The sequence below is a fragment of the Ammospiza caudacuta genome, chromosome 4 (assembly GCF_027887145.1).
Source record: "Ammospiza caudacuta isolate bAmmCau1 chromosome 4, bAmmCau1.pri, whole genome shotgun sequence".
Classification (NCBI taxonomy): Eukaryota; Metazoa; Chordata; class Aves; order Passeriformes; family Passerellidae; genus Ammospiza; species Ammospiza caudacuta.
The window spans coordinates 23,014,900-23,037,168 of NC_080596.1; positions in this window are offsets into that span (position 1 = coordinate 23,014,900).

Sequence of the window (22,269 nt, forward strand, 5' to 3'; positions counted from 1 at the left end):
GTGCTGTGATGATGATAATTCAGATGCTTTTTAGCACAATCGACATCATCTGGTTTTGCATCTGATGCTGTGTTTGTAATACAGGAATATCCCAGCAAATCAATTAAATGGAAGGAGTGTGCTCCCAGTGTATGCAAATATAGGTTGGAAAGTTCAACCTTTAATTCAGGTGCTCTAATTTTTCCTGGGATTTTAGTTTTAAGTCATTGCAATAGAGACAGAAAATAGATCATTTTTTCCAGGACAACCACTTATTTAGATGATATTAACAGTCACACTCTGCTGGGTTCTCTGTGTTTTTGTAAAGCACAAAAAAAATCTATAAAACTCTTCATGTACAAAGGTATATACTTGTATATAAATTTTCTCCCAAACCTAATAACATTTCACATAGTAGGTATATTCAAGAAAAATACTTGGAAAATTCACAAGTTAAAAAAAAATAAATTCATTAAAGATGCTTGGTTTTCATTATTATTTCCATTATTTCATCATATTTTCATTATTTTCATTTTCATCAGCCAAGGTCCAGAGACAGCCAGATTTTTCTGTAATGTGACATCTATGGTATTGAATTTGTTTATATTTTCTTACATTTTTTCTTCCTGTACCTTCCTTTTGAGTTTGAAATGATACTTCATTCCTAAGGGAAGCTGACAGCCATTTTGTTCTCTAGAGAATATTTCTTTCACCAATGAGTGAAAGCAAAAGAACCCACTCCAAAATGTTTGCTGTTTTCTATTTACAGGTACAAGTGGTCAGCTTTTAAACCACTCTTATGTTTGTTGTTCTGCAACTTTCTTTTCAGATAAAAATGCATCTGCTGAGCTTTAGGACTGGGTGATATTAAAAAAATATCAACTCATTTGGCCTCCATATTTTTCTAAAGGAGAAGACATCTTTCATGTTCAAAAATCCAATATTTGGTCTTTACATCTGTAAAGACTACATTAAGGGCCTATTCTTCATTTGGCTTCATTAGGAATTGTGTTTTTAGAAATATCCTATATATTTATGGAAGTAGAAGGATGGGCTCCATGTTTTAGATTGGAACTCAAACACTAAAACATGCCTGAAGGTGTCTCTGATTAATATTTGCCCCTTGAACCTTCCTAACTCAATAATCTGAGATGCTACCCTGTCACTGCTCTCCAGATCCCCGTTCCTGCTCTCTTTAGGGCATGTTTAAGGTTAAGCTGGTTTGCAGCTTCAGAGAAGAGGTTGAAAGTGGGAGGTAAGGCTCTAGCTAATTCTTTTCTTGTGATGAAGGCAGGAGCAGCCTGAAATAGCAGAACTCACTCTGTGTAGCTCTCTGCTTGGTCTTCTTGGCTTGCTCTTGTTGGCCTCATCTGAGCAGCATGACTGTGTGCAGTAATTGCAGCTGCCTCTTGCGATGAGGAGGAGCCCTCAGATAGTGCCTTTCACACTACAAAAACATCATGGGGTCAGCTTTTAAAGACATTTGAACATGCCAAGATGTGGACAGGCAGAAATGAGATTTTAAAAATTCATAGGTACCTCATTTAGATATTTGGAAGCTTTTGAAAAGGCCACTTTATGGCTTCTCTGCCCAAATGCACCTCAAAAGTCAGGTCTTTAGGGCAGGACAGACTACTGTTTGCAAATACTTGGTTTCTCAAATGCTAATTTTTTTCCTTCCATTTGTAAGTCATCCAGAAATATGGCCCTTTCTAACCATAGCAAGAAAGCAATAAAATTATTTAAAATAAGTTGGTGAGCTGTTTTGTGGACATTTCTGAGCTATGCATTGCCATTTGTCAGCTGGTTGCAGTAAACATTTAGTAGACCCTTTGATGTAGGGTTTGTGTTTGGCTTCCTAAATCCCAAGTTCTGCATTATTTTCCCAGAATAGATGATGTAACTTTATAAATGACTTCTGTTTCTTTCCATAATAAATTTTCAGCATATAATACATATTGTTTGGTTTGTTTAAAAGAACTTCAGTGAGGGGGCTTAAATTAGCTGTTTGGGATCAGTTTGTACAGAGAGCACTTTAGTTGTTCAAACACTACTAAAACCTCGTTAGCGAAGGCACAGGCACAAAGTGATTTTAAAGCTCTTCCTTCCATTTTTTTTTAAATTTTTTTTTTTTGCTAAATGCTTTGCATTTTCTTGTTTATGACATCCTTTATCAGTTCTGTAGAAACATTAACTAATTAATGTCCAGGGACTGCTGAGCAACCAGCAAGGCTGTTGCTCATCCTTCGGTTTTACAGGGGGAAACAGCTGGGCAAAGGCACACAGAGGTGCCACAGCCAGGGAGCTGCAGGGACAGGCTGAACCTGCAGCAAATAATGCCATAAATAATGCCAAACCTGCCTGGGCCAGGCTGCTGGGCTGTGGTGTGCTGCAGCAGGTGATGCTGGGAGGTCTCTGATAATGTACAGTCATGTAGAAATGTTCTGCTGAGAGTCTTTAAATTTTCATCTCAGCACATTAACTTCCCACACTTCTGGAAACTGGTCAGGAGACAGTAATTCTCATTCTTAAAAACTAAAGATGTTTCATTATTTTAAAAATAGTATTGTAACACATCAGAAAGTGTAACCTCTTTTTACATGGCACGTAGAGAAGATAAATCATGCCTTGATTTGTAAGTACCCATTATATTCCAGCTTCATTGCCAGTATCTATTTACACATTTCCCACAAAGAAATTAAAATAGAAGAACATATTGTTCCCCAGACTTGTTGATTGACTTCCTGATTTATGAGCTTGGTTTCTGAGACTCAACCAGAGCCTTTCCCATTGAACCACACTAAAAGTCATGAAAATGATGGAACAGAAATACCACATGGCGAAGTCATGCATGCTTTCTGTTTAACCAACATTGGGCTGACCTTGAAATATTTGATTCTCCAAACCTTGAAATCTCCATCAAACCACACAGGAAATACTTGTTCTAGACCAACCAAGACACAGAAGAAAACTGGTGTTAAAAGAAGCCATCCATTTAGTTCTCCTTCAGCACTAGCAATTAAATTACCTTGAGCATAGTAAACCATCGACAAAATGTATGATGACATTGAGCTGAGTGTTTTGAATTTAAATTTCATGGTAAAGCAATCTTCAGGACCTACTCTTCCTTCAGACCTGTTGGATTCCCTATGCAATCCATCCTGTTTCCTTTGTCTGCAGCAAACAAACACCATTCCTGGCTGTGTCTCTGTTTTTTTTCCTTTTTTTTTCCTATGTACTTAGCAGTGTGTACCTTTACTATATAGGTTTTCCTGCAGGTAATGCCTGTTTATTTTTAGCACAGCTAATGGGGTGCTTGCTTACAACATAACAGCCCTGCCTTCTGAATAAGGGAAATGACTCACATTCATTAAAATGAATCTTGATACATTTGGCTACTCATACAAAACAGAGGTGCATAATGTGGGGGAATTAGAGGACACAGAATTCATTAATCCATGAGGTGGCAGTGATGCCAAGCAGAGACAGGCATAAATTTCTCATATGTGTCTTGGTGACAAAGTGATTGTTTTTGGGAAAAAGCAAAAGAGCCTGGAATTATGTACATTTAGGTCTTGGAGAGGGATGTTCCACAGGTTGAAAAAAAAAATGAATTGTTAAAATCAAACTGATAGAGTCTTTTAACAAGAACATTTATGTGAACATCTTAGTATTTTTCATTTCAATTTGAATTTTGGTAGTTCTTCAGACTGTTTTGATTCAGTAATTTCTTTCTTTTGGAACGATTTTGCCTAGCAAAAAAAAAAAAAAAAAGAAAAGAAAAATTGTACTGTTGCACAGACTGGGAACAAAATCCATTATGTGAGTAGCAGCAAGAGGTGACATCAGCTTTATGCTACATGGTGATTCTGATTGTGTGTGGGCTGCATGCAAGTCAGTCCCTTCTGTTTAAAATAATGGTGTGGCCAATACAAATAGTTGCTGCTGTTGATACTTGGGAAAAGCAGAGGAAAGCACCGAGAGAGTGAGTTCTCTATGCAACTTTTATCTAAGAAAAACACAGCTCCCAACACAGCTTTCCTTTTAGGACCAGCCACCCACTGACTTCAAGCGGAGCTTGCAAGGGAGATGAAAGTGGTCCAGCATTTTGAAACTGGGATCCTTTCCATAATGCCAGTCCTTCGAGGCTGTGTTAGTGTGGGAGAGGGTCATCTCCACGCACTGGCGGTTGTGTGACATCTACTGAAACAGAATGTTTCCCTCAGTTAACTTTCATGCCAAACACATGCTATTTTATAAAGACAAGTCGCCTGCGTAGCCCTCTCACGTCCTCCAGTAGCTACGACAATATGTTCAGTGTTGATATGTTTTAATATAGACAAAATAATACATAATCACTAATACTTTGCATGTAAGTAACACTTTTTATGCAGTGCCTGTTAGGCATATTACTGACTTGAATTGACTGGGTTTACCAAGCCTTTTCTGAGGCAAGTAAGTGAAAGCTGACATTTACAAAGTTAGACAACTATATCTGCACCTAAGGCTTAGAAAGAGCATTTCCTTACTTCTGAGTTCCTACAGTTTCCAATACCTACAGGATTATGCAAGTCATACAGTAAGTCAATGGCACAGAAGGAAGAGGTAAGAGAGGAAGAGGCCCCTGGGTTCAGACCCGAGTCATCCACTTACATATCTATGAAGTAATTACCATGGATTAAAATAATTATAATTTACGGTTGGATACCTCACAGATCTTGGTGGTTTCCTTTTGTACTTCACTGCTGCTATCTCAGATCTTCTACAAGGGTCACAAAATACTGAGTCCTCAAGCATTCAAATAGTTTGTGGAAGAAATTTTCCAATTTGAGATTTTGAGTTGTAGTAACAATTTTGGGATTCTTACTTGAACTTTGTGTCCAATTGCAACTGCAGGCTCAGGCTTGTTGGGGTGTCTATGTAGGAAAGTTGCATCCATTGTGGATAAAACCCAGCTCTGCTCCTCTGTACTTCACTACAGAATAATGCAAAGCTGCAGATAAACAGGCTGAGTGTGAGCTCTGCAGCAGTGTGGTGACACCAGGCTCAGAGATGTGTAAGCCACTTTTGATGTGGTTAAGGCTGAAACCAGCTCTTGCAACTCTGCTATTGCTGCACAGAATTCACCTCTGGAGCTTTCATTTTGCTCAGCTCCACATGTCAGGGTGCTTCTATCCTAACAAATGCATAGGCAGTGACCTGTAACTCAGCATCTTCAAAGTCTCCTTTATCCTGAAGGATAATTGTTTTTATTATTTTAAATTATGTAATGATGCCAAGACATTGCAGTAATGGATATCCTAAAACACACACACTATAATAATGATTCCCCTTTTATTATGTCTCTCTAGGATGCTTAAACTAATAATCTTTGGAAAGCTTTCCCTGCACCAGATGCAGCTAGCGAATGGTTTTATTGTTATTCCCCACACTACCAGCATCTAATCCATGAAGCCAGGAAAGACTGTCCAGAGAAGCAGCAAATCAGCATTGATCACTGAGGGACTAATTTCCAGCAGAGTGGATAAATCCCTGCTATTTCTCCTAATGTTCTTCCTGGCCCAAGGCACCCTGACAAACCACTGACCTTCTTCCAACCCACTGCGAAAGGAAGTCAGAATCACAGTGAGATGATTCAAGGGAATAGTCTCATCCATTGCCCCCAGACTGCTTAATTTTATTGAGAAGCCCAACACCAGCTCCCACTGCCAAATCTGTTTTGCTGAGATATACATGAGCAGAAGTTTAGTCTGATTGCCTGTCAAGGGCAACAGCAAATCTGTTCCCACCAAAAACGGTGAAATATCAGGAGCTGACTGGGAGAGGATTTGGGTCCATCCTTCCCTTCCTGATGAACTCACACCAAGAGCAGGGCCTTTTCTCTTGGTGTTAGCCTCTGTGGCAGACATGATGCCTGTGCCACAAAGTTATCTTGATAAAGAGGAGGCACACAGAACAATTTTCTTCCAAAACATGAGGAAGTCATAATTCCAGCTTTGGAAGGCATTTCCTCTGTTCTTCCAGATCCACCCACAGGGGCTGAGCTAGGTGCCCTGGTCGTGGGTGAGGATGGCTGCTGTGGAGGAGGCTTTCCATGGCACTGCTGACAGGGTGCTGCAGAACTGTGCACCCCACCCAGGCTCTCCTAATGCTCTTCAGCAGGAATAAGGCCCAATGGTATGGATCCAAGCTATCCCCAGGGGCCCACTTCTCCTTTTCATCCCAGTGTTGTTATGTGAGATCGGCCAGCCAGGGATTTCCAGGAAAGGACATGCTAGAAGCCCGTCATCTTTGCATATGAAATCAAGAACAACCTTTCTGTAAGGGGAGAAAATACTTTCTTGAAAGTGTTAAAGCTAGAACATCCTTCAGGGTTGCTTACTTAATTTTAAAAAATTTGAGCCACTTTTGTGAATCTGTGTTTGGTCCATTCTTTTTCTTTTCCAGTTTGGCTCTGCTTCTTTAGGAATTTTGAGATTCTAAGGCCTTCCTTTTGCTTTTCTTTTTTTCATCCTTTCTTTTCCCCCAGAGCATGTAAGAATCAGTACCTAACTCATGGATAATTCTGAAAAATAAAATATGGATGAATTTTCTGACCTTTAGAGTATATTGGAAAGCAGAAAGTCCCCTGAAAAATGTGGTTTGCCTAAAAGACTGATATTTTAGTGAAACTGAAAGAGAGCTACTCACTTATAAATGTAACAGCAAGCATAGTCATGCTGGCAAGAATTACATTATAAGGTCATCAGTCCTCAAGCTATGAGGCCTGCACAGAGGACTCCACCATTCCTAACTCTCTTATCAAAGCCACTACATAACAGAATAGAAATTTACAGTATGATATGATATCTAGATTACATTAAAACACATGGACAGAGACATTTGAATTAAACTGCAACCTTTACATGGCCACCATTTGAATTTTTCTCATTGAAAAAATGCCATTTCCGTCGTGATAGTCTGGAATTTCCTACCCTAATCTTGAAAAAAACCACACAAACTAGAAACACGAGGGGGCCAGAACCTTTTTCAAATTGCTCTGGCATATGTTAAGAAATATGGTTAGTCTTTCAATGTTGAAATTGGAGGCTGTCAAGAAAATCTCCAAACCTGCCTCCTGGTAGTTAACAGCTGCAGGCAAGCTGAGGCAGACCCACACAGAGGAGCCTTTGTGAGGGAATTTTGGCTCGGACACGCCACAGGCTCTCAGGCCAGTTCCTCCCATTGCACCTCAAAGCGTGGATGCGTTTTCCTCCTCCCACAGGCACACTGGCATTGCTAAAACTATGAGTTTAGCCCAGTTGCTGATGCTAATTTTTCCCTGCCTAGTCGCTCTGGACCAGTAGGTCTGTTTTGCAGTTAACAGTTGTTGCTCTTTGTGACTCAGAAGTAGTGAGGGATAATTGGGCAAATGTGCTAAACTGGCCCTATTATGACTGGTCTATTATGACTTTATGCTTCTGTTTACCCTGGGATGCTCTTAGCTCCAGAGGGCTCTGCTGATGGCCCGACATCCCAGTGATGGATTTTGCCTACCCCAGACAGCAAGGCAGTGTGCTGCTTTTATTTTTTTAGCTAACCTTCTTAAAACAATAGCTCATCCATTGTTTGGGGGGACTGCAGCTCATGTACAAACAGGGTGGCATGACAGGGAGAGGCCAAAGGGACAGCCTGCTCTCTGTAAGTTCATTGGGGGTGGTAAACACAAGACAGGGAGAGAAGCTATTTAAGCTCCAGAACAATGTTGGCACAAGAACAAATGGGTCTGAATTGGCCATGAATAAATGTAAGCTGGAAATTAGAAGAATATTTCTAACCCTCAGCACAGTGAGGCTTGGGAACAGCCTCCTCATTGGAGGCAAGAAGCCTAACTGGGTTTAAGATGGAACTTGATAAATTTATGAAAAGGATTATATGTTGTGGTTGCCTAAGACAGCAGGGGATTGGACACAATGACGCAGGATGCCTTTTCCAAGCCAATGTTCCTCACAGCAAAAGCAACAATTACTCTTTCATATGTGTGCTTTTCAAGGCCTTCTTTTCCACTCTAGGCTTGCACTTCTATTCATAACCATGTTGAAGGAATTTAGGTTCAAAAGGCAACCTGGCAACTTTCTCCTGTCAGACCCTGGTGCTGGCCTGTGACCATGCTGAAACCCAACCTGGGAAGGAAACCCAGCCTTGATTTTCTTTGGGAATTATATTAGTTACTGCAACTGAAAAATGACAGAGCTTTAATTCTTACAGAGCTCTTATTGGTGAAGAGACTGCTACACAAATTTGGCACAGTTTACTGTTTCTCATCAACAAAAGCCTAAGACTGGAATAATAAGTAAGTTCCTGATCGGGGTAAAGGTACATTGGCAAAACTGTTTGGGGCAGTGTAAACAGTTTATCACACATTGTATACCTGGAGGATGTGATAAATATAATTGTTCAGGCTCAGAATTTGAAATTGTTGCACAGCAATGTGAAAGAATTCTGTATTAAATAACTGAAATTTAACAGAAGTATTTAAATTGGGATTTTTGTATATCAAATGTAAGAAAAGCTCATCATAATGTTTTTGCTGCAGGAAACAGTGGTGATATCTTTCCAGTGTATATTATTTTGTTTCAAGAAAGGCAGCTATTACATTGTTTTCATGCTGAATTATTGGCTGGAGATAGCAAAGACTTTTCCTTAATCTTATCAGCCTTTCTCTGAATTAAGGCGGTGTAAAATGCAGTCAAAGTCACAACCACCTGAAAGTCAGGAATTGTGCAACAGTGCATTCCTATAAACACCTGAGCTGTTGGGCTGGGTGGAGCTTCAGTTCACTAAGGAGGAAGATGATGAACCCTTAGAGTAACTCCTAATTACACATTTGTTATTACCCAAACAGGCTACGTAGAATTCCAGAAGGGTCACTGCAGCCTCTGTAGGCTAGAGCTGTTCCTCTGCACTCTCAGAGCATTCAGCAGGCACAGTTGGCTGCAGATGCATTTCCCACAGCACAATACCCTGCCTGCCTCAGTGTCCTGCTCTGGATAAGAGCAGGGAAATACTGTTTAGAATAGCAGAGGTCTCTCTTTCTGGTGGCTTCCTCTGTGGGTAATGCAGTACAGCAAATCCGTGTCACATATCATACTTCAATAACAACTTCAGATATTTGGGATGGTTGCATGATACAGTCATCCACCATCCTCTGGTTGAGCTGTGTTGGGTGTCAGGGCTTAGCTGCTATTTTTGTGTGATCTGGTTTGGAAGTTTATAAAGGCTTCATGAAAAATTTGGAAGATGGTTGGTCTTACTTCTCTGTCTGCCTGTTGTGCCTTTCATAAATTAGTGATAATGATATTTACCTCCTTCATGAAGTACTTTGAGGTGCAGCAAATGAAAAGCAGCAAATGCAATAGATTGTGATTAGCCGTTACTTTATGTGATAAATACAAATGGTTATTTCAGAGCTGTATTAACTTGAATTTGGAGCTCTATAAAACTTTATTAAATCAAAAAGAAGGGTAATAATTTTACAAACACTATCTTCTACAAGTCTATGCTCACTCTTTACACAGATGAATTCCAGATGCTTGTCCAAAAGAGCTATATTGTGCTTTATCACACAGAACCTGGTGTTCAAAATGTCAAAGGAAAAATGTCTACAAAATAAAAAGGGCCAAGAAAGTAAAGATATTTTTTGGATAATGGCAGTTCTGTATGGACCAATTCCAAAGGAGGTGTCTCAAAAATTAATGCACTTATGGACTGCACCATATCTCTGAGCCATTTCTGTCTGGAAGGCCACTTACAAGCAGCAGTGATGGTAGCCAGAGAGAAAACTTTCAGATGTCACAAGCTGGTTTGTGCATTTGAGAATAATTCACAGAACAATCATCTTATTAGGAAGGCAGGCTTGAGTGTAAGTTGCCATATATATAGCATTGCAGTATGCAGACTAGCTGTGTATGACTTATTTTGATACCAGAGTGCAAAGCATTCTCTTATGATTTTCAGAAACAACTTTTAAAGTCCTAGGCATTAGCAAAACCTTTCTGGTTGGCTCAGTGGTGCTGTGTCTGATTTCCTTGCTGCAAGATGAGTACCCAGATCTGCGCATTACAAATCAATTTTCCATGAACTTAGCTAGTGTTACTGTATTTATATTTGGTTGGGTTTCTGATTGCAAACTGCCCACAGTTATGATATCTATCAACAAATGATATACTCCCAGGCCATGAAAATGTCAGAAATACGATGAGAGTAACATCACTGGTTTCAGTTTCTGGCTGGTACAAGAGTCTTCATCAGCTTTTGCATTGCTACAAAAGCACATTTATGGAGTAGAGATGTGGGATTTACCAAGGCAGGTTGGTTAAGAGATGCTTCACCTTCAGGATGGACACTGGTGGAGCCACAATATTACCCTCATTATTTAGAAGAAGATGAAGTTTGATCCTGTTTTTAATGGAGTCAAAGGTGAAATGCCATGAGACAGCCAAAATATAATTCACTCTGTGAATTGTGCCATGCCAGAGTAGGATCTGAGCACTGTCATAAAATCATCCAGCTATTAAAAAAAAAAAAACAAACCTGAGAGATAGTATTTAACTCTCTGACCTCCAGCAGCAATAAATTGCAGAGACAGGAGTAGGAAGTGCACATATTTTTGCTGGTACATTTTCCTTGAATTTGAGGCCACTGTTGGTTTTCCACATTTGTGGCTGGAGGTTTAAAAGCAGAATGTGCACCACTGAGAAACAAGCAAAGGGACATGTGCAAAGTTCTCTGCCTAGCATGCTGGCTGTTGAATTGGTAAAGAAATCTTGTATGCACATTTAAAGCAAATTAATTTCTATACAGTTTAGGATTGTGTTCTTATAGAAGGAAAAGATGAAATCAATGGGATGTACAGAGCTATTTGGACAGGGTCTATCAGCTTTTGGAATTTATGTGGTATTAGCAAGCAGTCATCAGCCAGAGGCTTTTGACTTTAAGTGGTATCTAGTGCCACCTATAACTCAGGAAGTATTACACTGGTCCAATAAGGTGAATTTGTTATAATACAAAAGGCTCTTTTATTAGCTTTTATTGCTATTATTCAACATCCTGTATTTATTAGTAAGGACATTGCCTGGTGACAGATCTCAGCTGCAGATTTCTTGAGGTGATACTGTTGCTTGTTTTCAAAACAGCAATTGAACAGACAAGAGAACAAATGCTTTCTCTGTACTTTGAACTGTGTTACCCCCGCAAATTTCACAGTAGCATCATTTCTATCTGTGTGTCTGTTAAGCAGAAGCAACATACTTTTTAATATAGCTTAACAGTTGTCACTTGGCTCATAATTTGCATTCTTAATGTTTCGACTTGCAGTCATCATCATTGAGCTGGCCCTTCACAATCTTAGGGCCCTGATGTGATTTGAAGTATTTAACCTCCTGGATCAAGGGAACTGAAGCTCTGAATTTAAAACAGGAATAAAGAAGCCTTGCTAAGATTAAGCAGGATGGGGGGTGTGTGCTGCTAAAGTATTTGTATTAAGTGCTAGTTTCTTTCCATTAAAGTGGCACACTGGGAATGGCTTTCTCAGCTGGAAGTATTGTTATGTGTAGGTAGCACACTTCCCCAGGGAGAGATGCTATGTATTATTTACTTCTAGTTTTACACTTAAACTTGCCCAATACAGATTGTGAAGCTGCTTCCAGCCTCAGAGCTACATAACAGCTGACCAGAGCAGAGTTGCTTCAGAGCAGGACCCAGTTTTGGCTCATCACTGCCTCTACAGCATGGTCTGCTGTATATTTCATAGACCTGAGATAAACAGAGTGTTTCCTTCCCAAAATGCTTCCCAGTTTCAGAGTATTGTTATGTTCAGAAATCATTTTTATGACTCTTCTATTTAAGCTAAGATGTTGTGGTTGAGATAAGCACCGAGCATACATGTGTCTATCAAGTAAAGTAGCTTTGAGATGAAACACTCATCACTGGCAGTAGATGAAAAGTTATGTGGTTTTGTTTTATTTTAAAACATTGTGGATTGAAAAGACATTGGAGCCATATCTTAACAGAGCCCCATGACTCACTTTAACCTTGGCAGAGCAGTGTCAGCTGGCATTAGGCTTTATCACAGTGATAACACAGTGTGGAGGAAGTCACCTCACCTGTCCCTGCAGTGCCTGTTATTTAAGAGGCTGTCTGCCCTCCGGAGCAGTTTGGGATTTTTTCCTGGTGAAGAGTGACAGGTCCCAGCCCAGGTGACTCTAGGGGCAATGTGATGGCCAGGATGAGAGTCACAGAATCATAGAGTGGGTTGGGTTGGGTTGGGTTGGGCTGGGTTGGAAGGGACATTAAGATCATCTCATTCCAACCCCCTGCCAAGGGCAGGGACCCCTTCCACTAGAAGTCATGCTTGGATGTACATCAAACCCCAACAGGAGTGTATTACAGGAATGTGAGGGGAATGGACACAGGGCTGTCTCCCTTTGCTGAGGAAGACATTTATAGTAAGTAGAAAAACTACTGAATAAGTCTTGCATCACTAGTGGGATCTCCCTGCAGCACACAAATGGTTGAAGGTCACCCCGAGAAGCCCAGAGAGCTGCAGTCTGCAGATGTTCCCAAGGGAGATGCTTCCCTTTGATGAAGTTTCCTGCTCACCAGCAGTGTTTTCCCTGGGAGGCAGTTTCTCCAGATTCCCTGCCTAGCCCCTGGCTCTTGGCAGGGCTGGAAGTGGTGACTTCAGTTTTTTGAAGCTGAATGTTACTAATTATTCCCCAATTGAAGTGCAGCTACAGGTACCATCCATCTCATCTAAGTGACTACTCTGCCAGACCCAGAAGGTGTGGAAAAAAGTTTCAACAACTACTTTAAAAATGACACTAAAAAGTATTTATTAATACTCAAATCACACAGTTCAGCTCAAATTATTGTATTAAGCTTCAAAAAATTTGAGAAAGTCCCCATTCACCTACATGCCAGGCCTCCTAGATGTGATGTCCACAGCTTTTCCAGACTGCTACTGTTTTCACTTCAGACTGGTTTTATTTCAGACTGGTTTTACCTGGGGAAATCTATGAAGAGTCTGTCCCATGACAGCTTCCAGCAAAAGCCCCAGAAGGTCACTAGGGCAGCATATGTCTTTGCTGCAACTTCTGTCAGCTGAAAGTCTAGTCTAGTCAGTGAGTGATTTTATATGTTCTAGTCCTGCAACCTCTACTGTGTTTTGCTTAACCATTGAATTGGGCAATTAGAGAACCACAGAATGGTTTGAGTTGCAAGAGACCTTAAAAATCATCTTTTTCCAACCTCCCATCCATGGGCAGGGACACCTTCCACTAGACCAGGTTGCTCAAAGCCCCATTCAACCTGGCCTTGAACACTGCCAGGGATGGGGCACCCACAGCTCCTCTAGGCAACCTCTTTTAGAGACAAACTATTGGCTAAAAGTTTTTTTTTTAATTGCCTTATTAATATGTGTTAATTAACCCAAACTAAAACTTGTATTGTCCCAGTATGGAAAAGAACAAAGCATTTCAGGGCGTTATTTGATATCATTAATTAAAATAGCAGAAAAATATGTCAAACTGAGTTCTTCAGTTCTGCACTTTTTCTTCTAAATCTCACCAGTGCTAGGGTCAGGTAGGTTTCAGCCTGGACATGGCCATCAATCTATGTCCCCTCCTAACTTTTTAGTCCAGAAACAGCTATAAACAAACAAACAAGTATGCTTTTTCAGGAAAATAACAGCAAGTGCCATCTCTGTCACAGGATTTTCACAGACAATGAGAAGCCTTCAAAAAGTCACATTTTTGACAAAGCATCATTAAGTCACATCAGAGAGGAAGCTGAATGCTCTTTCAACATAATTTATAATTAGCTACTTTTACAAAACTCAACCTGAAAAGTTGGAATACTTTCTGAAGTTGTTTTCAAATACAAGGATGTCCCAAGCTGATTTCATGGCCTCTTTGCAGCTGTTGCTAACATCCAAAGAAAAGACAGCACCCACTGTAGTGCTAGGATGAGAAATCTGCTTTCTCTTAAACTAACAGCATCAGGCAGGCCACTGACTATCCACAGTGCTGGTCCTGCTAGTCAGAACAGATGATGTCAGGATTTAAGGTGTTGGACTCACGGTCTCAACAATTCTGGTCATGTCCTGTTGCTGGTGAAGGAAAGCTACCTCTGTGATTAGTTACACTCACATAATGTGCTGGCTAATTGCTAGTCCCTGTCCTCCTTTGCATCTTTGAGGGCTTGTTTTGACTCATAATGTTCCATAAATTATTTTCCCTGTAAGATCATCAAGGAGAACAAGAGACAAAGGTGACATAATTGTTTTCTCCCCAGACTGAGATTTAACAGAGCTACACAGTCACAGGTTTTATTTTGAATTTGTTATGAATGTTCTCACTGTCAACAGAGAGAGAGAGAAAAAATTATTATTTGTGAACTTGGATATTTTAAAATAAAGTAAGGTAATAAAATAGCTGACAAGATGGTAAAAGCCTATCGGTCTTATAGATGGATCACCAAGGACTTGCTGAAACACCAATTGACAGACATTATATAAAATATAAAATCATCAAATAAGTGAAGAGCAAGTTGAAAATCTATAACACTGAAATCAGCAGAAAAGACCCATTGACTTAAATGGAAGGAAAATCTGGCCATTAAACAGCAACTTGCTGCAATCATAATATAAAACCTAATCATGAAATCACAAGGCCCTTTGCATTTTATTGCTCCTGTATTTCTGTCTCCTTCACTGACCCACAAATGTGACAATGAAGTATTTCTATTCCTAAAGCAGTTCTTGTTGATAATGGAGTTGATGTAAGTTTTCAAACTGGGCCCAATGACATAATTATGAATGCAAACACTTTTATTCTTCTTTACCACTCTCACTCCTTGCCCCCACTTCAATCCATCTCTGTGTCTCCATCAGCATGGGATTAGTCTGGAATTGCTGCAAATGCAGCATGCTCATTGAAGGGACAGAAGTTGTAAGAGTGGAGGAGGAACACCTCTACCTGCCCCATAGTGCAGAATAATTACAACGTGACTTTTAGTGACAAGGATAAATCAACTGATATTCTTTATCTTGTCTAAGTGACTTCCTAGATTCTTTTTATGAGTAGATCTTAGGGGCCTCTGCAAGGTTTTTAAAGTGAATGATGGTTAAGGCACCCTTAAATTAATTTTTTGGGGTTGTAGAGGTGAAGACATGTGTTTCTCAGAAGGGAGGTGAAGCACTATAGTTAAACCAGAATGCTTTATACAGCTTTAGAAAGGAAACTTTGGAGACTGCTCCTCAGTGTCTGGGCTCAGAAAAAGGATGAAATGAGGCTGGCCTGAGGACGCTGAGATAAATGCCTCCAGAGGCTGATGAGGTGGTGAGTGATTGTTCCTCCTGGACTGGAGAGCAATTCCATGGTTCCCATTGGGACCAGGGAACTCTGTTTGCAGCAGCCAGTGAGAGATTTACTTGCGGGTTGCTCAGCCTTTAGGATGGACACAATACAAGTTTAACTCAGAGCTTTGCGGCCCAGCTCATTTCAAACTCCTCATGAAATTAAGTATGTAAAGGTTCTATAAGGACTATACCCAAGTATGTAAAGGTCCTAAAAGGACTATACCCAAGTTTCTCAGAGGCTTGGTCAGAAACAAACGCCTGGTTGGAATTTTTTTGGAAAATGCCCTTTGCATGGAGGTGAGAAAATGCTCCTTCTGTAATTTTATGAGCAGGGACAATAATTAAAATAGAAATAAAATGCTCTTGACTTGAAAAGGAAGAGGGACAGAGACACATGTATGTATTATGCTGCTATATGGCCCCCAAAAGTTGTGTCTTTTTCCAAACCCAGATACAGGGGAAACTTGTGCAACCTAAATGCTGCTTAGTGAAGATCTGCAGCTTGCAGGAGCAAACAGACCTGTAACAAATGTGTGGATTTTAGTCCTTGGCCTGCTAAAGGGACAAGGCATCACTCTCTATGGATGCCTTCTCTGAAGAAGGCAGGGGCCACACCACAGGAACGTTTATGGTGCTGCACAAATATCCTGGAAATACACACTTCCATTTTTGCTGCAGTCTGAAGATGAGAGGATTAGGTCTTTTTGTATTATTAGTTTATGCTGCTGCATTATGTGAAAGTTAGCAAAGAGAAAAAAGTGATATAAAGTCAATGTATTCCTGTGCCGTTTTTCTTATTGCTATTTCTAACATTTGTTAGAGGTCCACAAAGATACTCAGAGAGTAACTTCCTCTTGTCTAATATCAGAAAAAGTATTATAATTTTAACTTTATGATTGCTTATCATTTCAAATTTCATAATCACTTCATCAGTAGAAACACGCTGCTTATACCTCAGAGATAAGAATAAGCTTCCCACCCAAGATGGCATGATTATCAATTTATGACAGGAACAGAAGGTTTTGTGTACGTAACTTCTACTGCTCTTGCTATTTTTCATTTTGAGAACATGCCATTGTCTTGTGTCAGGCAGGATTTTCTTCCATCCATTTAGATCTTCAGCAAAGCAACCATCTGAAATGCAAAGCAAATTATGTTTGTAGCCTACTCCCATTCCCCTTTCAGCTGGCATTGGAAAATAAGTAGATGGTTTCCTGTAAACATATGAATATCTATATTTCTCTGACTTCTGAATATGCTAATGGCATTTAAATGTAAGCCCAATAAGAAAACTTGATTTTTGGTCTTTCAGACCTGAGAAGGTTGTAGAGCATTTAATACCCTGAAGCAGTTCATATTTTGCACAATGTTGAAAGCTGCTGCTGCAAGACAAAACTAGGTTAAAATAACTATTAAAAGGTTTCAAATTTGGAAGAAAAGCACCTAAATCCTAAAGCACCTCTAACCTTGCAGGTTAAAGAATTTTCAAACAACAACGTCTGTTTAAGAGTGCTACGAATAGCAAAGAGCAGGAATATCTCAGTTATTTTCCTACTGGCCCTGGTTTTTATAGTGAGGTGGGAAGACAGACACACACACACATGCACATATATTAGTGCATGTTTTTGTTGAAATTGTAATGCTGTAAAACCTCTGGAGGGAGGATAGATCAGTCTAAAGGTAATTATGCCATTACATTCACACACAGAGCACTCCAAGTGCATGCTGAGAGTTGTGGTGCTTCAGCCATTCTGGTCCTGTTAAATCTGCTGGGTAGGCAAGTTGTCTTGTGAGCCATACTTTGCTCTTTACTCAGGTAGACAGCTCTGTTAGAGGATTTTATTTGCCACTGCTATGCCTTGTCCTGGAATTCTTCTCATGCAACAGAGTACAAAATTGTTGATGAAAATGCGTGAAGTGGTATTTTATAACCATATTTAATATCCTCTGCCCACATGCACAAGAGACTGTCCAAAAAAGAGCAAAAAAGAATTACCTAGATAAATTGAAAAACAAATATATTAATGAATTTATAAGCTTATAAATCTAGTAGATCCCTAGCAGAAAGAAGTGTCCTATCCCTTTCAAAAAGGGAGTTCCTGTTCCTGTTATACTAACCAGACATTCTGCAAAGATGTCTGAAAGAGCTGGCCTTCTGCCTATGTCCAGCATGAGTGCTTAAAAAGTCATTTTAGAGAAGTCAGCAGAGCATCTATTTAAGAAAGTCCTCTCAAAGATAAGTGAACAGTAAGAAAACTCTTCACAATTACTCCGCATGTCACAATTTAACTTGCTGGATCTTGGGAATAAGCAGAGCCTGGAAAATTCATGTACTCAGCTTTACTCTTCCATCCTACAAATAAGTCAATTGTCAAAATGGATTTTCCATTGATTATCAGCAATGGACCATCTGCTACTCATTTTGTCAGTGTTTTCTGAATTTCAGATGTTCCCATTTTCCTTCATTTGCTCCCATCGTTTCACCTCATCTTCTACTTGTACAGTCAGTGAGATAATCATTCACACACATGATCTTTTATCCTTGCACTCATATTAAATCAGAATGCTCTTTTATTCATGCTCAACCATACTGAATCAGTCACTCAGTCATCTCACATCACGTTCAGATGGGCAGCCAGGCATGTTTACCTCCAGACTCTACTCACAGTCATGTTTCCTACCTGTTCACTTGCACTCAGTCATTTCTTCTAGCTCTGAACAGCAGCATTGGCTCAGGAGAACACATTCATAGAATTGCTTCACCAAACTCTCTTTTACGCTCATATTCCTCAAGCATTCCTGAACTACAGGTTCCTTTTTTTTTGTCTCTTTGAAGTGAACAAACAAAGGAATCCAGTTATGTGGATGTCTCCTGTGCCTGAGCATGTTAACTTGAGCATGTTAATGGGACCACAGGATTTGTCTTCTAGTGGCTGTACCTAGATCTGCACTCCCTTCCCAGCCAGTGCAACTGGGACAGATGCATTGCAGTTCTGAGGATGGGATAAAATGCATGATATGTGCATATACACACGTAATTAATAGTGTCCAAATGAGAACTCTGGGTTTCTTTCTTTATTCCTCATATCTGGGCAAGATAGCCAAGCTTTGTCCACAGAGATAACACAGGTGATTTGATCAGCTGACATACCTGGAAACAAACTGACACTTTCTGAGCCACTGAGGCCCATTTGTCATTCCATCAAATTGCCACTTCTTTCTCTGCTTTTGTCTCTCTGTAAATTTCTAAGTAATCATACATGGGCTTATAGCATCAGAGTATGATTATTCACCAAGTTAAAACAGCACAGAGAGAACAGTGTACGTGTAATTTTGTGAAGTACGTAGAGATTCAGGGCAGATGACTGTTACCTATTTCCTTGTGCAAACAAGGCCTGTATTTTGTGAATGATCCCATGGAGAATATTTCAAAACAGGAATTAATTCATTAGTTCCCTGCCATGCTACAGCAATAGCAGCTACACTAGAAGCCCAGCAGCAATTCTCTTTGCAAAACTCTGCCACAATGTATTCTCAATGGTGCTAATGAGAGCACATTTCTTTTTTACACAGAAGTCCTGTCTGATATTGCAAATCAACTGGAAATATAAAACTTTGATTATGGATAGCATAGATAGCAACATATTAATGGCAGCAGCTGCTGATACAAGGCAACTGATGGAGTAGGAGAGCCACTGCCATTTTTCTCTGCCTTGTACTTTGCTCATATATCTTATCCAGGTAAATGCTGTGATCACATCCATTTGCCATCTCTTGGCAACCTTCATTTCTCTTCTACACCCACGACTGATATTCTGTGACTTAATTTTGTCCACTGCATGTCCTGGTTTTGAGCTAGCTGTCCTACTTAGTGGCAATTACATCGCCATGTATCACTGATGAATGATTTCCCAGATGGATGTTTGTTATAAATCCATTCATTGATCTTCCTGACTTGCCCTGAAATATTTAGCACCTTATATATTTCTCTGTGCTAAAAAAAATCTAAAAAATTCTGTAGAGACCTTTTATTTCTACTCTATACATCATTGTAAGCAGGATGCATTTTTTAAATACTTGAAGAGACAGATGAGCTGATTCTTCAGAAAGTCGCAGAAGTTATGAGATACTGCAACCCAGCTTTGTTCTCCAGTCCTTCCTCTTTCAGGATTTGTGCTCTGAACACCTGAACTGTATTTATGCCTGGCTTTGTTGGAATTTCTTATTCTACAGAAAACAGCATTTCCAATGAGATGTTATCTACATTCTCCAAGTTTGCTTCACCCTTAGATTTAATTTCCTTGAAGCAGTTCCCTTAGCATGAACACAAACCTCCCATACTTATCTCCTTGGATATAGACATAGAGGGAGCTGTACATGTCAAGGGTTCAACCATTGTCATGTTTATGGACCACTTATGGAAAGCTTCTTTCTGGCAGGTGGCTGCCAGTGCAGGTGGCATTAACATCTCTCACAAGCTCATGTTTCCACTTCAACTCCTTCGGATGTTCCTGCCTTCCCTCGCTGTCATTACTGGGAAAATTCCTGCTTAATACAGTGTCAGGAACTTTCCAACCCCAAACCAAGGCACTTCAACTGTGAAGTTCTGAGCACAAGATCAGGGAACCAGATCCAATACGCAGGCAGAGAGGCTGCAGTTAAACTCTATATGATTGGCCACTGTGGGTAAAATTCACCCTGACCTCCTCATTACCTATAGGAAGCAAATTGGAAGAGCTCTTGTTATGTGCTGCCACCACTTGCAGTGGTAATGTGAGGTGTGGGAAGCTTTTGTGCAGCTAATTCCCTGAGAGGAGCTGGAAGGGGAAGGCCCAATGAAAGGCCCTGCACACAGCCCTGCTCCTCACCAGCACACACACTGTGAGGGCTGTCGTCGTGGCAGTAAATCTAAAACTGGGATTTGGCAGTGCCTGAGCATCAAGGTCAGTCCTGAGCTACACCTGTAATTTCCATTCCCCAAATTCAATCCTACTGCAAAGAGATTATGGGCTTGTGACCGACAGCTGATTTCAAGGACATCACTGAATTCTTTATCAGTTAATTTAAAATGTTTTGTTCAAGCTGGGACCATGATTGATGTAGTTGAATTCAGCACTTTTTTCACCTTTTTGCAATGAAACTTCCTATTTTTTCCAAGTTCTTCCATTGAAGAAATGTTTTAAAAAAAGATATTCCTGTATTCCTGACCTAACACATCACATGTGACATAAAGTCAGAGTGGCCCCCTGTCTAGAGGGGTGACTAACACCTTGTTCCATAGGTGAATAATCCTCTTAAGTAGCACTGATTACTCTTCTGCACTTGGAGGAACAGAAACACAAAACTGTCACTGTCCATCTCCTCCTCTTTCTTCTCCTATTTATTCTGCAGAAGCTAAAATCTCTCTATACCCTAACTAAGAAAATGGTACTTCTCTGCATTTTATGATAGTTTGGGTTCAACAGCAAAAAAAATTATCTTTCCTATTTCCACTGCAGTATAGACTGTTATGCCCTGGATAGCAACAACAGTGGTGTAAGTTGAAATTAATATACTTCATAATCAGCATAATAGGGACATACTCACACCAGTAAGACAATTCTGATGATGATGAATGGTCAGCAGAAAGTTTCTTCCCAAAATCAGGGGTTGAATATCAAGGATAGAATTTAAACTACCTTATTCTTGAAGTTTTGGGTGAAAAACAAAATTTGGCCTCCCATGCCTTATTGTTTTCTTCATTCTCTTGGGTTCTATTCTGCTTGGGGCCAAGACCTGTTACTGCTTATTGCTCTGTAAAATCCAAGCACATTACTAGGTCTTGTAATAAATAATAAAAAACAGTCTTCAACCCTGAGAAATAGAATTGCTTTCAAATGAGGATTTTTATAGTTTGTGCTGCACCAAGTTCTATGTATTTCTCCAAGTATTCCTTGTGAATTTAGTTGATTCTGGTAATTACATTGTAGAAAAAGGCAACATTATTCATCTGTCTACTGTGCGAATGTAAGCGAATGTAATAACTGAAGTCTTTCTCCTATGCACATAATTTTTTACAGCATCCTTCAGTTTACATGCAATTGCTGTTCTTCTATCCTGAGATAAATTAACATTGAATAATTGCAGGGCAAGGTCAAAAATCAATTAAATGGAAATTACAGTTATTTGTTTGAAAAGCTCAGGTCATATTTTATATCACAAGTCTCTTAGGTGATGGGTCAGATGGGTTAGTCAGCAACCAGTTTTCTGTGCAATCCTGACTAGAATCTGCCTGTAGCAATGGAAGGACAGTCCTGCATATCTACTTATGGTCAGCAGCAGAAATGTGGGGGTTTGCAAAAGCTATTGGCATTTCCCTTTGCTTTTCTACTGAAGTGTCTTACTGCACTTCCATAACATGGATTTTAAACAGTGTCGAACTGTACTGTGTGGCCCTGAATGAACTCATGCTGCTTTCCAACTAATTCAGAACTGAAATGTCTCAGGGGCTGTGTTGCACCTTCTTCAGGGATCCAGATTTTTCATTTAAAGTCCAAATTTTCCATGAAGCCCTAGTCTGGCAGCCAAACAATGTGTCTATTTCTAAATTTCTTCTCTTTCTCCTTCCCCAAATTGTTTGTTGGTTGTTTTTTGTTGTGTTTTTTTCCAGTTTCTCCTCACTTCCTGCAATCATCAAAACTCTAAAGCAGTTATTGTAGTAGCAGAAGCAAAGTTCCACATCTTTAACTGTAAAATATGACATTCATCTCTCCATGAGACCTGCACTGAGAAAATAATGAGAATTTTGCAAGCTCAGAAGTTTGGCTTAAAAAGTGATCTTAACTGATCCAGAACTCATTAGGGAAATGTGAAAAGTGTTGTTTTCCTAAGGAACAAAACCCCAAAACCCCAAA